General features: G+C 40.5%; 1 protein-coding gene across 4 annotated transcripts in view; it reads right to left on the reverse strand.

The window, feature by feature from the left end:
- The window catches only part of ESR1 (estrogen receptor 1), a 387,875-nt gene that overhangs the window by 279,352 nt on the left and 91,970 nt on the right, over positions 1 to 16,553 (reverse strand). For 2 of the 4 annotated variants that reach the window (XM_021083018.1, XM_021083026.1), the window contains one exon: positions 11,137 to 11,332. The exons of the other annotated variants lie outside the window; for them this stretch is intronic. The gene's annotated coding sequence lies outside the window, so the exon portion shown is untranslated. The remainder of the gene's footprint in view (positions 1 to 11,136; positions 11,333 to 16,553) is intronic. 4 annotated transcript variants of the gene reach the window in all.

The following is a 16,553-nucleotide window of genomic DNA, read 5'->3' on the forward strand; positions in this document are numbered from 1 at the left end:
ACCATCTGTAAAAGCTAACCTTCCATGTAATGTTCTACCATTTTCAAACTGTTTTTCCTAAATGGTTATCTTTGTATCCTCATACTGATTGAGGTCATAAAGTCAAAATTCAAACTCATACAATCTTAAGGATTAAGCCTGCAGTTCTTGGCAGCGTGATTCACAAGAGAGCTCTGAATTTTTAGTTTGTAACCAGATAATACTATGACCAAACATAGTTGCTTCTCTAGCTCCATTAAAAGCTTTTTACATTTACAAAAACATTATTCCTCCAACAGAAACATGAAAGCAAATAAATGTGGAAATATTTCCAAAATAGCTTACACTCCTAGAAATGGTTCCTTCATTCTGAGGCATGGAGCTCCGGCTCAGTTCAAACTGATCATTATTTTGATGGCAAATGCTCTGCTTAGGAGTTTGTCTTTGTACATTTACTTGACACCATCTCTTTATCTCTAAAGTAGAAGAAAAATGAATTTCCCTTTCTGCTTTAAAAAAAAATGCTTCATACTCTTTATTTTAAGGGTGTTTGATTAGCTCCTAGGCTTTTTTCAACTGACCTTTGATTTTTGCCTAATGAGGTAAAATTTATATGCAGTGATATGCACATATATTTTTTTCCTTTTTTTGTTTTTTTTTTGTTTGTTTGTTTTTAGGGCCACACCTGTGGCATATGGAAGTTTCCAGGCTAGGGGTTGAACCAGAGCGGCAGCTGCAGGCCTACACCACAGCAATGCAGGATCTGAGATGCATCTGCGACCTATACCACAGCTCACAGCAACACCATATCCTTAACTCACTGAGCAAGGCCAGGGATCGAACCCATATCCTCATGGATATGAGTCAGATTTGTTACTGCTGAGCCACAATGGGAAACTCCCAAAATGCACATATCTTATGTGTGCAGTTTGATGAGTTTGGATAGATCCACATGACAACCATCTCGACAAAATCATAGAGTTTATCCATCACTCGAGAAAGTTCCCTTCTGCCTTGTTCTAGCCAACCCCTAACCCACATAGGCAACCACTGCTCTGATTTCTATCACTGTAGATTGACTGTGACTTTGGCCTAGACTATGGACCATGACCTCTTACATATTGAAGCACATGTCCATTTCCAGCCAATGTCATGACAGTCCCTTGCTAGGCATACAGCATTATCAGGGCATCAAGATACAGAGCCATCCCTCTCTCAGTCAGACTCCTTTCCCTGGAATCAAGGCCACAGAATTTTACTAACACTCTATTCATGGACATTTTTAGTTAAAACAGGCTTTACATGATCAAATGTTACATAAATCTGAATGATACAAGTTAGTGGGGAAGCCAAATGAAGTCAAGATTCTGAAACATCTTCTTCAACAGTTTTTTCTTCCCCTTCCACTCCAACATTAAATAAATAATTTTTTCTCTTTTTTATTAGAGTATAGTAGATTTACAATGTTTCTTCAATTTCTGTTGTACAGCAAAGTGACCCAATCACACACACATCCCTGTGCTGTACAGTAGGGTCCCATTGCCCATGCATTCCAAATACAACAGTTTGCATCCAAAAACCCCAAACTGCCCATCCAGCCCATCCCCTGGGAACACGAGTCTGCTCTCCTCAGCCATGATCTGTTTCTGTTTTGTAGAGAGGCTCATCTGTGCCGTATTTTAGATTCCACAAATAAGTGACATCGCATGGTATTTGTCTTTTTCTTTCTGGCTCACTTCATTTAGTATGAGAATCTCTAGTTCCATCCATGTTGCTGCAAATGGCATTAGTTTACCTTTTTATGGCTGAGTAGTATTCCATTGTATACATGTACCACATCTTCTTAATCCATTCATCTGTCGATGGACATTTAGGTTATTTCCATGTCTTGGCTATGGTGAATAGTGCTGAGATGACCATAGGGGTGCATGTAACCTTTCCAATGAAAGTTTTTCCAGATATATGCTCATAAATGGGATTGCTGGATCATATGGTAGTTCTATATTTAGTTTTCTGAGGAAGCTCCATACTTTTTTCCATAGTGGCTGTACCAGTTTACATTCTCACCAACAGTGAAGGAGGGTACCCTTTTCTCCACACCTCTCCAGCATTTGTTATTTATTGACTTGTTAATGATGGCCATTCTGACAGGTTTGAGGTGGTACCTCATGGCAGTTTTGATTTGTATTTCTCTAATGATTAGTGATGCTGAACATTTATTTTTTTCATGTGCCTATTGGCCATTTGTACGTCTTCTTTGGAGAATTGTCTGCTTAAGTCTTCTGCCCATTTTTCAATTAGATTGTTTCATTTTTTGTTGTTTAGCTGTATGAGTTGCTTGTATATTTTGGATATTAGGTCCTTGTCTGCTGCATCATTTGCAAAGATTTTCTCCCATTCTGTGGGTTGTCTTTTCATTTTTTTTTTCATGGTTTCCTTTGCTGTGCAAAAGCTTTTGAGTTTAATTAGGACCTAGTGGTTTATTTGTGTCTTTATCATCATTATTCTAGGAGGTGGATCAAACAAGATGTTGCTGTGATTTATGTCAAAAAGCATTCTGCCTATGTTTTCCTCTGGGAGTTTTATGTATCTTCAGTTTATTTTTGTGTATGGTGTTAGATAGTGTTCTATTTTCCTTCTTTTACATGTAGTTTTCCAGTTTTCCCAGCACCACTTATTGAAGAGACTATCTTTCCTCCACTATATGGTCTTGGCTCCTTTGTTATAGATGAGTCAACCATAGATGCTTGGGGCTATTTCTGGGCTTTCGATCCTGTTCCATTGATCTATATTTCTGTTTTTATGCCCGTACCATATTGTTTAGACAACTGTAGATTTGTAATATTGTCTGAAGTCAGGGAGCCTAATTCCTCCGTTTCTGTTCTTCTTTTTCAATATTGCTTAATAAAAAATTTTAAATGATTCGTAAGCCAAGAATCAAACCCAAGACCCTTACTTTCATGAAACCCAGGACCTCAGATGCCATTTTATGTCTTCCTACCCAGAACTTGGAGATCATCTGGATTTTTGGTTGTCAGGCAGAATGGTTACTTTTTATTTTGAGTCAATCAGTGACTTAGATTTAATTCACCAGCTTAATAGAATTTAGTCACTTTCATCTTACATTTTTAGAGGAATTTTCATGTACTTGAACTGTATTTCATGTGGCATAAGACCGTTGAGAAAGTGCTTTCTCCATAAATGACATGATAAAAAGACTTCCAATTATTCTAATTATTATTACACTTGTCCCTCTTCCTTCATCTGTTGTTTACTTGAGGAATCTCATTGCCTGCCTAGGGTATTATTTCTCTGTGGAGAGTAATATCCAGATTGCACTTAAATTCAAGTTGATACAAGTAGTCCTATCTACTGTTAAGGAGGGCCTTTGCACACACACACACACACACACACACGCAGGCATCCACACACACCTAGTAATCAACCAGGAACCTGGCCTTATTTTAGAACCAGCCTTCGTCACATGGTAAAAAAATAGAAATAAAGAAAAACAAAGAAATAAAGGGATGTGCCTCTTCAGGTCTTCCTTCAATTTTGCTATCACACTTATCTGGATAACTGTCTCCCGAAGCACCCAGAACCCCTATGCCAGCCAGTGGCCTCCCCCCCACACCCACCTCTCAAACCTCTTAGGGACAATCCTACTGTCTCAAGGCACGGATATATTTCTAAGCATGCCAAAGAATAACTCAATTACTTATTTATTTATTTATTTAATTATTTAACTCACTCAAAAAATATTGATTATCTGCTATTAACCAGGACCATTGTGAAGTGTTGGGCCCTGCCTTTGTTCAGCTCAGGCACCACCCATAGCAGAATACCATAGACTGAGTGGCTTCAACAACAGGAAGTATATTTTCACACAGGTCTGGAGGCTAGAAGTCCAAGATCAGGATACCAGCTTGATCAGGGTCTCTCGAGGACTCACTTTCTGGCTTTCAGACAGTGGCCTTCTCCCTGTGTTCTCATCTGGTAGGGAGACCTCTCTTTTCTCATAGGGCTCGGTTGTATTGGATCAGGGCTCCACCCATGACCTCATTTAACCTCAATTGCTTCCTCTCTCCAGATTTAGTCACATTGGAGATGAGGGCTTCAGCATACGAATTTGGGAAAGTAAGTCCATAGCAGCCACCCAAACATAAACAACAAATATCTCTGCCCTCAAAGAGCTCACTTCTAGAGGTTTAGTATTTAGTCCTACTTTAATGGCCCCTCCTTCTCAGCCTCTTCCAAACGCAGCTCTGCTTTGTCTGCCCTCAGGTGTTGGTATTCCTCTGGGTTCAGACCCCAGGCCCTCTTACTCCCTGGATACTTCTTCCTCTGGATGATCTCAGCCACCCAGGGTTCTAAGTTCCATCTGCCCATTGAAGACGTGAAAATAGACACCTCCAATTCAAAGCTCTCTGCTGGCTAGGAACCATTTCCAGATACCTCTTAGACATTTTTCCTTGTGCATTCATTGCTTCAATAAATATTTATTGAGCATCTACTCCGTGCTGGCCCTGTGAAGCACAACTTGTCCAAAATTAACTTATCTTTTCCCCAGGCCTCTTCCTCCCTCTGCTTCCTGTTTTAGCAAATGGCACTGCTGTTGATGGAATTATGCAAGCCAAAAAACTCCAGTCTTCAGCCTTGACCCTCTTTCTCACTCCCTATATTTGATCTCTCACAAATCTTTTTTATTTGCCTCCTTGATCTCTTTGGAGTCTACTCCCTTTTCTCATCATCATTATTATTTCCAGGGCACTCTCTTCTCTCCCAAACGTGCCTCCAGTCTCTTTCTTCCACTAGTCATACTATGGGAAGAGTAATTAGTCTCAAGAGCAAAGGAACTGAATTATTATTCTCATTGCTCCAGCATTCCCACCCATCTCCCACTGGTACTGTGCTCCTGCCGTACTGAATTACTTTCAAGGTCCTCAAACTCTCTGGATTCTTTCTGAATCTAAATATTTGTATTTTTGATTCACTCTACCTGAAATTTCCCTCCCATTCCTTTTCATCTGACTTATCCCTACTCATCCTTTAAGTCTTCCTTGAAATATCACAGCCACCACGAAGCCTTCCTTGATATCCTTGATTGTCTACTGGTTGCCTGTCTATAAATACCAACAGCTCCCTAAAAATCCCTGGTTATAGTTCTTATCACACTGTTGGACTTTCCTGTGTATTTCCCTATATCTTCCCACTGACCTATAAATTTTAAAAAGGCACACAGGGACTGTCTTTTGCAAGTCACGAGTCCATTGCTTAGTACAATGCCTGGCCCCAGTAAATACTATTTGAATAATGAATGTTTAAACCCCTCCCAGATATCACATTTGCATTGTCAACTGAATTCCTCAATAACTTAATTGAAAAGGAGTGACTATAATGGCTAGAATTCAGAACCAGAGCTTACAGAAGAGTTTGGAAACATATTCATATTTTCTAGAACAACTCAGATTTCTTATCTCCTAATAGGCTATTAAAATTAACGGCCACTTTATGAGTTGTCAAGTCCAAGCTCTTAATTGTATCTATAAAGAAAGGTCATACTTGCTGAATGTTTAGTCCAGAGGAACTGGCCTAGACTTTGGCCTCCAAATTTAGGGTGCATTGTTCTTTCTACCATACCCCTCTTCTCTCTGTGTTGATACTGAATTCTTTCTTCTTTTAGTGTGGGCCATGATTAGCATCATCAAATTAAGACATAATAGTAGGAGTTCTCTTGTGGCATAGCAAGTTAAGGATCTGGCATTGTCATTGCAGCAGTTTGGGTCGCTGCTATGGCGAGGGTTTGATCCCTGGCCCAGGAACTTACACATGCTGCTGGCATGGCCAGGGGGGAAAAAAAAAGGACATACTCTCAGGGGCTTAATGGGCTGTTCTTAGAGTCTTAACATTTTCCGACTCTGGAAAACACAAGACCACTTTCACATTCTCAAAGCACTGGTAAAGAAATGTGGAGAAAGGTTTAGAAACATAAGTTAAAAACACTGAAACGACTTCAGTTCAGAGAATGACTTGCCTTATGAAACATGAAGAAATGAAATCTCATGCATTACTCCTGGAAGAGAGTTCATTAAGGTCCAAGCTTTACATCTATATCATTCAAATCAAACTTTCTAGCCAAAGAAAGACTGTATATCCTTCCTGTATCCTTCTAAATTGCACAAACTTACATATATAATATCCTTCACCAAAAAAATTGCTTAACTATATTTGACACATTCCAATTTCCAAGAGAAACTAATTTGAAAGACATTAGAGTTACCTTTCCATTTTGCTCTCTTACTCATCATAGAAACTATGTTATGATCCCAAAGTCCTAGCCTTCCTAAAAACCATAGCTTCCTTATAATGGATGCCAGTTTCTGCAGTACAGCAAAGTGACTCCATTATACATAAAAGTCCATTCTTTTTTAACATTCTTGTCCATCATGGTCTATCACAGGAGACTGGATATAGGTCCCTGTGCTATACAGTAGGACCTTGTTGTTTTTCCACTATAAATGTAATGGTTTTCATCTACCCACCCCAAACTCCAGTCCATCCCACTCCCTCGCCCTCCCCCTCAGCAATGACAGGTCTGTTCTCCATGTCCGTGAGTCTGTTTCAGTTCTGTAGATAGGTTCATTTGTCCATATTTTAGATTCCACATATAAGTGATATCATATGGTATTTGTCTTTCTCTTTTTTGTCTTACTTCACTTAGTATGAGTATCTCTAGATGCATCCATGTTGATGCAAATGGCATTATTTCATTCTTTTTATGGCTGAGTAGTATTCCATTGCATATATGTATCACATCTTTGGTATCCATTCATCTGTTGATGGATATTTAGTATGTTTCCATGTCTTGGCTGTTGTGAATAGTGCTGCTATGAACATACAGGTGCATGTATCTTTTTGAATTGTAGTTTTGTCTGGATATATGCCCAGGACTGGGATTGCTGGATCATAAAACCAGCGCTTCTTAAAAGAACTGGAAAGATTATTGGGAATAACATTATACACACTCAAAGATTCAGAAGAATGTAGCAGCAAACCTTCAGTTGATTCTCAAATAAAGACATTACTTTTCGTGACATTTTCCAGCAACTTTTTGTACCATAAATACAAAGAAAAAATAATTCCACAAACTTTTATGCCAAATGCTAATAAATGGCTAAAATGTCCAAACAGCAACTTTTCCCCTTTTCCCCACCCTGCCCCTCTTCTCAGTTTTCTCTCCTTAATACATCTCTACCTGTTCCTTATCTGCTCTCAAGCCTGTCTCTTCTCTAAGACCAGCTCTAATCAACATGGGTCACCCTAACGAGACCCTGAATTCTAATTAGAACTCGTAGCAGAAAAAAACTGACTGCCCAGCCACTGTGTTCTCTCTCACATGTGTGTCCTTAACTCCCTTGCCTCCCCCTACAGCAGTGCGGGTCACAACACTCCTTCCTCAGCACAGCCTTCTCAGGCCTGGATTTGGAAGGGCTGCCCAGAGTTCAAGCTGCACCACTGCCCACTCTCCCAACCCCCAACCCAATAGTCTAGCTTGTTCAAAGTCTTAATTCCAGAATGCAATTTATAGGAATAGATCTGATGGAACTAATTTCCATTCTCACCTCACATGCAGGTATTGGTGTTTTTTTATAAAGAGAAATCCTATTAAACTAAGGAAACCTTTACTCATAGAACTGCAAGAAGTGCATGGGAGGAGGTATTTATAAATTTACAGGAGCTAAAGTGTACCCTGTGCTTTTCTTTCTCAAGAGGTTTGAAAATTCCAAACAGGACGGAGCAGTACCAGACTATCTCTTGAGTAACCCCTAGGGTGCCTAAGCGAATTCTTTACATTTCAACAAGGATATGTTCTTACTCTCACCTGGACAGTCTTTGTTCTTGTGTAAGCAATTAATGATCTGTAGTAAACAAGCCTAAGCAGTGCCTGGGGGCAAACTTATGGCTTTCAGAGTATGTTCCATAGCTGTCAACTCAGAGGGACTAATGATTTTCCCAAAGGAAAACTAAAGGTGAGACTATTCTAAACACCTAAAATTTAGCCCCTTGCTACATTGCAACACTAGAGATGGAAGAACATAAAAAGCAATAAAGTCATTTTCTGAGTGCTTGTGTGAAACATCAAAAAGTGTCTAACAGTCACATTCCCTCTGGCTTTTCTTTCACGCAAAATGTGATCTTTGACTCTTTCTGGCGTGATAATTTAGCTTTTTCAGAATGGGTGTAAGAAAGATTGAACTAAATAAAGCTCTTGCTCATGACTCTGGACCTGCTTATTCTTGAAAATAAATGCGGCGTTCATTTAAATGAGTGTTTCCCAATCAGCCCAAATTCACCCCTTCACTCTCTACTTAACAAACTTTTCCACCTCTGCCCACCAGACCTGCTTACCATTTCAGGTGGCTCAAGCATTTGCCGACTGGTCAGTTGCAACTCCCAGTTACAAACTCTTCCCATTGTTTAAAGGAGTTTCCAGAGAAACTCAGCCAGAACCTCCTGACTCTGAGCCTGCACTTTGCTCACAATGGCTGTAATAGCTCTGTGTATATTCCTGGCGATTTCATCACCTGCCACCCCAGTCTATATGTGGGGAGGAAAAAAGTTGGCAAAGAAAACCAGGTTGCCTTAGTCTTTCTGACAATTGGGTTGGTTGGGGGAGGATTATTTCTGTTTGCTCTGAGCTATTGCAGTACAAGCTGGTCATCAGTTTAGGAGGCTTTTCCTTTGGATTGCTTTGACAACAACCAAGACCTCCCAAAATATCCTTTCTCTAGAGTTGATTTCTTTTTTTTCTTTTTCTTTTTTTTTTTTTTTTTTTTTTTGGTTGCACCCACAGCATATAAAAGTTCTCAGGCCAGGGACTGAATCCAAGCCACAGCTACAACCTATGCCACAGTTGAACTCCAACAGCTGATTTATTGATAGCTCAAAACCTCAATAGAGGCCTAAGGTAAAACTGATGGTTGTTCACTGAGCAAAGATCAGGTGCCTTAAGATGTCACTTCATTTAAAATTGGCTTTCATTTCATTTAAAACTGGCTTTCATTTATTTTTAAGTATACAAAATATTTTGTGTCTTAATCTTCAAATGATATTTCCAAAGCCATAAGGGCAGAATCTCCTCCTGCCTCCCCTTTCTAGAGGCAACACAAATTACACAGGTTATCAGGGTTTTACTTTCTTTCTTCTTTTCCCTTTTTTTTTTTTTTTTCCTTTTTTCTTTTTAGGGCCACACCCGCAGCATAGGGAGGTTCCCAGGCTAGGGGTTGAATCAGAGCTACAGCTGCCAGCCTACGCCACAGCCGCAGCAATGCCAGATCCAAGCTTTGTCTGCAACCTACACCGAAGCTCAAGGCAACGCCGGATCTGTAAACCACTAAGCAGAGATAAGGATTGAACCCACATCCTCATGGATGCTAGTTCATTACCACTGAGCTGCAACAGGAACACCGCATGTTACTGGTTTTTCAAAGATATTCCATGGATATAGAACACACACAGACACACAGACACACAAACACAGACACACACACACACACACACACACACACACACATACTCTTCTGCATCCTTTTTCTAAAAGAGTAGTATGTGCCCAGTTTTGTGCCATGTTTCTTATTTTCATTAACAATATATTTTTCTGTTTTGCTACCTAAATATCTCCCTCGTTCTTTTTATGACCATGTAGTATTTAACGGCGTGGAAGAACCATCATTTATTTTGCCCGTTCCCCATTCATAGCAATTAAGTTTGCCCCCAGTCTTGTGCAATTATCAACAATGCTACAATTCATAACCTGTGCATAAGTCAGTTTTCATTGGGTTAATGCGTACACCTTTCATTTTAGTAGATGTTGCCAAAATGCCCACTCTAGTGGCTGTACAACTTGACCTGCAAATATAGTGAAACTTTGAAGTCTTTGATATTTCTCAAAATAGGATCTCTGAGCAGTTTTAATTTGCACTTTTTTACGTCTTTTCACATATTTTAGTCGGAATCCTAGCTTGACCATTCAGAGGTTGGCCGAATTTGGACAAATTAAAGTTTTTGAGATCTATAACATCTGGACAATCCCTACCTCAAAGGGTTGTTGCAAAGATGAAAAGCCATGATATAGGAAATGCATGACCTTCTTGCTAGTTTTCACCACTGTTTTCCAGTAGTTAACAAATACAGGAGCCCCGGAAGCACAAGCTAATAATGCATTCAAGGTAACAGGAAGTGTGATAAAAGCCAGGGTTGCGGTATGAGAAGGTTTCAGATGAAGTAAAGAGCTGTTATTGAAGGTTTGCTTATTACCATTCCAAAATGACAGTTTGCTTAACACAACATCATTGAAACTGAGTGTAAATCAGGGCTGTTTCCCCAGGGATAAAAAATAACTATGCATAGTGGCACCTTAGGTGTAGAATAGAACATTAACACCAGAAACAGGCTAAGGAAACTTGCAAAACAGAAACTCGCTTACGAATCCAGTGTGTTTTCGGAATGAATTGTTGAAATGCCAGTTTTAGCTATTTCACAGTGTTTTCAGACCCACTGCTGCAGACCACCTTCTGCTGAGGCGCTGTACAGGACGAGCAAATATCCGTCATTAGATTTTAAACCGGTAAATAAGTGGTAGATGGTTGACAAAGTCGTGGCTGTCATGTCAGAAAAATGGCTGCAGCTTTCACAAAAATAAAAAGAAATATTTTTGAAGCACGGTCAAATATCAAGTATTAAGTTGCCTTGATATACACCTGAAATGCTTGGGACTCAAATGGCAAACATATCTCCAGTCTAATTTGGAATCTCTTTAGTAAGAGAATCATCAGTAATGTTGAAACACTAATTTTTTTAACCTTATCTTTTATTCTTGTCATGTCTGTCCTACCAATACTTAAAACCACTGAATTTGGAGAAGGTGAGTCCCAATAAGAGATGGGAAAACAATCCTTGTGACTTTCGATGTATTTTGAATGGAAAAAAAAAGAGGGTTTGTATTTATGATTAATTGTTCATTTTTACAAAAGAAGCCAAATAGATCCACCACCACACAGCTGACAAATTCAAGAGGTATGAATGGAATGACTCTGAGGGCCCCCCGATACCAGACACACAGCAGCATGACCAAAAGCAACTGTTCTGTTCACTCACCATAAATCCTGTGATCATTAACAGCATTTGTTATTAATGGTACTTTGGGGAGATCTCATGTTATCCAGCTCTCTACAGTCTTTTATTCATGTCCAGAAACTTCAATTATAAGACCAATTTGCCAAACAACGTTAGAAATTCCTTGAAGGTGGTGACTAAGTTCAGGAATCAATTCAGGATGCCACGATGGAGACTCCTGGTGGTAGAAAGATTGGCCTCATTAGTTCAATCTTTTTAGTAACTGAATCCAGTGATTTGGATGGTCAATAGGTTAGAAAAAGCTGAACCATGGTTTCTTTGGTCAAATGTGTGCATGTGTCAATAAAATACTAAAATAGAGCTGTTTGGTTCCAATGTTGGGCTAAGGGCCCTAAATATCAGATGGCACAATTCCAAAGAGTTGAAGTCACCAAGCAGTGGTTGGGGGCGGGGGGGGGGGGAAGATAAGAGAGATTTTACTCTTCCTTGACACACATCAAGAGTCTAAAAGGATCAGGAGTCGGGGAATTGGAGGATTTTTGGTGACAGCTGTGTGTTATGCATCCCCCTCCACCTCGGGGCGGCGGGGGAGAGAAACAGAACATGTTCACCCACATCCCAAGCCCAAGAACAGCAGCATCAACACACTTTCAGAAAATTCAATGAGAGTGTGCTGAGAACTGGCAGACACGGTGGCTTCATGTGTCTGATCTACCTGAAAATCTTAAGTTCCAAAGAACTTGGCTCACCACACTGTGAGCAAGAAAGAGAAGATGGCTATATTGGAATTGGGCTGTGCCCTCAAGTTTGTGGAGGCAAAGGATGGAGCTAATATGGGCCACGTGCAAGGGAGAACAAATGCAGGCTCAGTTTGGACCCAGCCCAAGAGAACTGCCTAAAGTGGATGGAGAACTTCAGTAACAAAAGCATTGCTGATGCCCAAGGCTGAGGAAGAACCATCTGAACCTGGTCAGAGGATGCCATCTGACTTGCAGGGAAGAAGCGACAGGTGAGAGGACCCCAGGGCAGGGGTCCAGGGAGTGCATCAGAAGAGCCATGCGCGAGCACCTAACACCTGACAGATCCAGAAATCATGACACCAGCTCACCACAGTATTTCTTGCCCCTTTCCTCTGCTCCTAACCCACCCAATTCAATCCTGTAGGCACCAGAAATTCAACTGGCCAGACGCACGGAGATCTACACATGTGAGGAAAGGAAAAAGAGACCATTTGCTCTCTGTCCCGCTGCAGGTAAAAGCAAGCTTGTTCAAGGCCTGAACTGGGAAAAAGGCATAGATACCCCAGTAAACAAAATTCACATGGTTTGATATTTCTATTGGACTGGTTGTATTAATTAGTGAGTAGAAGTCCTTTATTACTCAAAAGTTAGAAAAAGTCTTCAGATTTGCTTTACATTTCATCCAGGAAAACAAGTGACCCTGCAGGACAAAGTTAAAGACCTACTGAATACTCTCTTTCTATTCCATGACACTTGCTATTCAGCAAAATGGCCACATTTATTTTCTTGTAAGGAATTCAAGCTTCTCATGCACCCCTCCTTCCACTGCTTTAATAGATTTAAAAAGTGGATCCCATAACCAATAGTTGAGACTGATTGGAGTGAAATTTGCTAGGCCAGGAAAGTCAACGTATCTGCTACTTCTTTTTAAGGACACACTTGATACCTACTAAAATGTCTTAATAATTGTTCATATGTTAAATTACAGATTTTTAAAGCAAGTCAACAAAAGGCACTCTGAGTTTCAGTTTATACCCCTGAATAAAGAGGTTTATCCCTTGTAAAAAGCCAAATGTCCCCTTCAGCAACGTTTGTGTATACAAATGGTTGTTTGTTGTTGCTGTTGTTTAAAAACACAAAATTGGGAGAAAATTGGCTGGTTCTTTCATTAACTACTCTCTAAATCAAGTCCAACGAGGATGAAATGAAGAAAGGGTGTATTCAGCTAAAAGGACACCAGATCCCGCCAGGTCGCCAGCTCTTGGGGACGCCGCCCTCCAGCGCAGCTCCCTGCCCTGCAGCTCACATGGCACCCTGTCAAGGACAGCCTCTTGCTGAAGGGTGGATGGAAGAGTTGGGTGCATGGGGCTTGCAAAAAACATCCTACTTTGGAGGTTGGTCCCGGCCCCAGTAGAATCAGGAAAATTCTCTCAGGAACCAGACTGCTCCCAGCCAATTCTCTCTGTGTTCTGGACCAAGCTTCTGACTTTATTGATAAAATTCTGTCAAAGTCAGGAGTTCCCATCATGGCTCAGTGGTAAAGAACCCGTCTGGGAACCATGAGGACATGGATTCCATCTGTGGGTTAAGGGATCCGGTGTTGCATGAGATGTGGTGTAGGTCGCAGAAGCAGCTCGGATCCCCAGTTGCTGGGGCTGTGCGTAGGCCGGCAGCTGCAGCCCTGATTCAACCCTTAGCCTGAGAACTTCCATATGCCGTGGGTTCGGCCGTAAAAAAACCAAAAAAAAAAAAAAAAAAATTCTGTCAACGTCAGGGGTATTATAAGCATGCTGCGAAGACAAGCCAGGATGCTGGACAGGATCTTAGAGATCCTCTAGCCTAACAGGGCATAATCTTCCACCCCGGCCCGCTCACAGGAAGGGCGAGGCTCCCAAAAGTTTGAATGTGTCTCTGTCCAACATGAGGTTCTCTGCAATCCCTGCTGCACCAAGATTTTCCTCCTATGTAAGAAAACTTGAGAGTTAAAAGGACATTAAGGAGTTTCTGTTGTGGCTCGGAGGTTAAGAACATGAGAGTATCCATGAGGTTGTGGGTTCGATCCTTGGCCTCACTCAGTGGGTTAGGGATCTGGGGTTGGGGTGAGCTGTGGTGTAGGTCACAGATGTGGCTCAGATCTGGCATTGCTGTGGCTGTGGTGTAGGCCAGCAGCTACAGCTCCAAGTTGACCCCTACCCTGGGAATTTCCATATGCTGCAGGTGCAGCCCTAAAATAAATACATAAATAAATAAATAAATAAATAAATAAATAAATAAACAAACATTAATATGGAAGTAACTCTTCCTCTTTTTTTGGCCACTCCCAAAAAAAGAGAAAGAGTTCTGGGGCCAGAGATTGAACTCACACCACAGCTGTAACCAGAGCCTCAGCAGTGACATGCTGGATCCTTAACCTGCTGAGCCACAAGGGAACTCTAGGCGTAACCCTTTCTTTGCACAAAATATGTATATGCCATTTGAAAATAAAGTACTTGAATCATACCTCCCAACAAATCTCATTACACACTATGTCAACACAGTGCATTTCAGACCTGCTTACCCATGGTAACCTCTTCTTTGTACAGATTGGAACTGAGGTCAATCTGAGGTGGTTTATGTGGCTTGCCCAGAGCGAGAACCTAGAATCACAGTTTCATAATTCATTGAACATGGATAGAGTCTGTGTTTTGTGTCACTTCCAAGAAAGCCCAGTCCTTACCTGCAGCAGCTCTTTATCTTCACTTTGTCCTAGATCTATCAAAGCTTCCCTCTTGAGGTTTTACCCTCTTGACAAAATTCTCAGCCTCTCAGTGCATGGAAGGAAGGCATTTTGAGGGAAAATGATCACTCCAAGATGTTAATGGGTCGTCTCAGGATTAATTGCATGATATAAAAAATGTGCCCTTAAACCCCATGATTTTCAAAGTATAGCCTCCAAAGTTACCACATCAATATCACCTGGGAGTTTGCACAAATACAAATTCTTGACATAACTGGTTCCTTCCTTTCTTACTTTTTCATATATCAGCTCCCACTTCTCATGTGGTCACCTCCCCATCACTTTTCCAATAAAAGCACATCCTCCACTCTCCTCCTCTATTCCAGTCTCTCACTGAACTATCATTAGGGTGCTTTCCTACTCATAGCGCTTTTCTGTCTCTATCACCGTAATGGCTGGTTTTACATGTCAACTTGGCTAGGCTGTAGTACCCAGTTATTGACTCTTAACACTCATCCAAGTGTTTCTGTGAAGGTGTTCTGTAGCTATGGTTAACCTCTAGTCAGTTGACTTACAACTGCCTTCCATAATGTGGGTGGGTCTTACCCAATCAGTTGAAGATTATAAGAGCAAAACTGAGGTTTCCTGGAGAAGAAATTCTACCTGAAGACAGAAACTTTGACTCATGCCTGAATTTCCAGTTTGCTGGCCTGCCCCATAAATTTCATATTTTCCAGCCACCACAATTGGGTGAGCCAACTGATAGACATGACTGAAAATCTGAACAAAGCACACATGGAGGAACTTTTCAGAAAGAGAAACTAGTGTATGTCAAAGCTTTCTGGTGGAAAGGATAATATGTTAAAGGGACTTTTAAAAATTCCTAGCAACTGGGACCCAGCGAGGGAAGTGACACTGGCCTCAGTGTCTACACCAGGTAGCCCAAGAATAACTATGTTGAGAGTTTTATCTTTATCCTAGGAGGGCCACCAGAGAGATTTGGATAGGGGCCTGGGAAAGGTATTTTTTATCACACTGAGTCACATGCTGCCTACCCCAAACTTACAGACTCATCACCTGCTCTCTGACCTTAGCACATTAGAAAACAAACACTAATTTTTTACAGAACAAGCAATCAAAATTTTATTTGACAGAAGAATGGTATAAAAAGACCTGCTAAGGATAAAGAAGTATTTTCTCCTATTAGTGAAGTTAACTTAGTTAAAAGTTCTTAATATTTAAAAATATATATTCCTCCAAAGCTGGAACAATTTGAGTAACAAATTCGATAGTCTTTTATTCTAACCCAAAGTAAAAAAAAAAAATAAAGATTCATGAATATATACTGACATACGTGATTGAATGAATGAATGAATGAATTAATTAATTAATTAAATATAGGATTGGCACAACCACTATGGAAAACAGTATGGAAATTCTTCAGAAAACTAAATATAGAATTACCACATGATCCAGCAGTCCCACTCCCAGGCATATATCCAGACAAAACTACAATTCAAAAAGATACATGCACCTGTATGTTCATAGCAGCACTATTCACAATAGCCAAGACATGGAAACATACTAAATATCCATCAACAGATGAATGGATTAAGAAAATGTGATACAGATACACAATAGAATGCTACTCAGCCATAAAAAGAATGAAGTACTGCTATTTGCAGCAACATGGATGCAACTAGAGATTCTCATACAAAGTGAAGTAAATCAGAGAAAGACAAATACCATATGATATCACTTATATGTGGAATCTAAAATATGGCACAAATGAACCTATTTACAGAACAGAAACAGACTCACAGACATAGAGAACAAACCTGTGGTTGCCAAGGGGGAGGGTGGAGAGTGAGATGGACGGGGAGTTTGGGGTTGGTAGATATAAACTATTACATTTAGAATGGATAAGCAATGAGGTCCTGCTGTATAGCACAGGGAACTATATCCAGTCTCTTGGGATAGAC

This window comes from Sus scrofa, chromosome 1 (assembly GCF_000003025.6).
Source record: "Sus scrofa isolate TJ Tabasco breed Duroc chromosome 1, Sscrofa11.1, whole genome shotgun sequence".
Lineage (NCBI taxonomy): Eukaryota > Metazoa > Chordata > Mammalia > Artiodactyla > Suidae > Sus > Sus scrofa.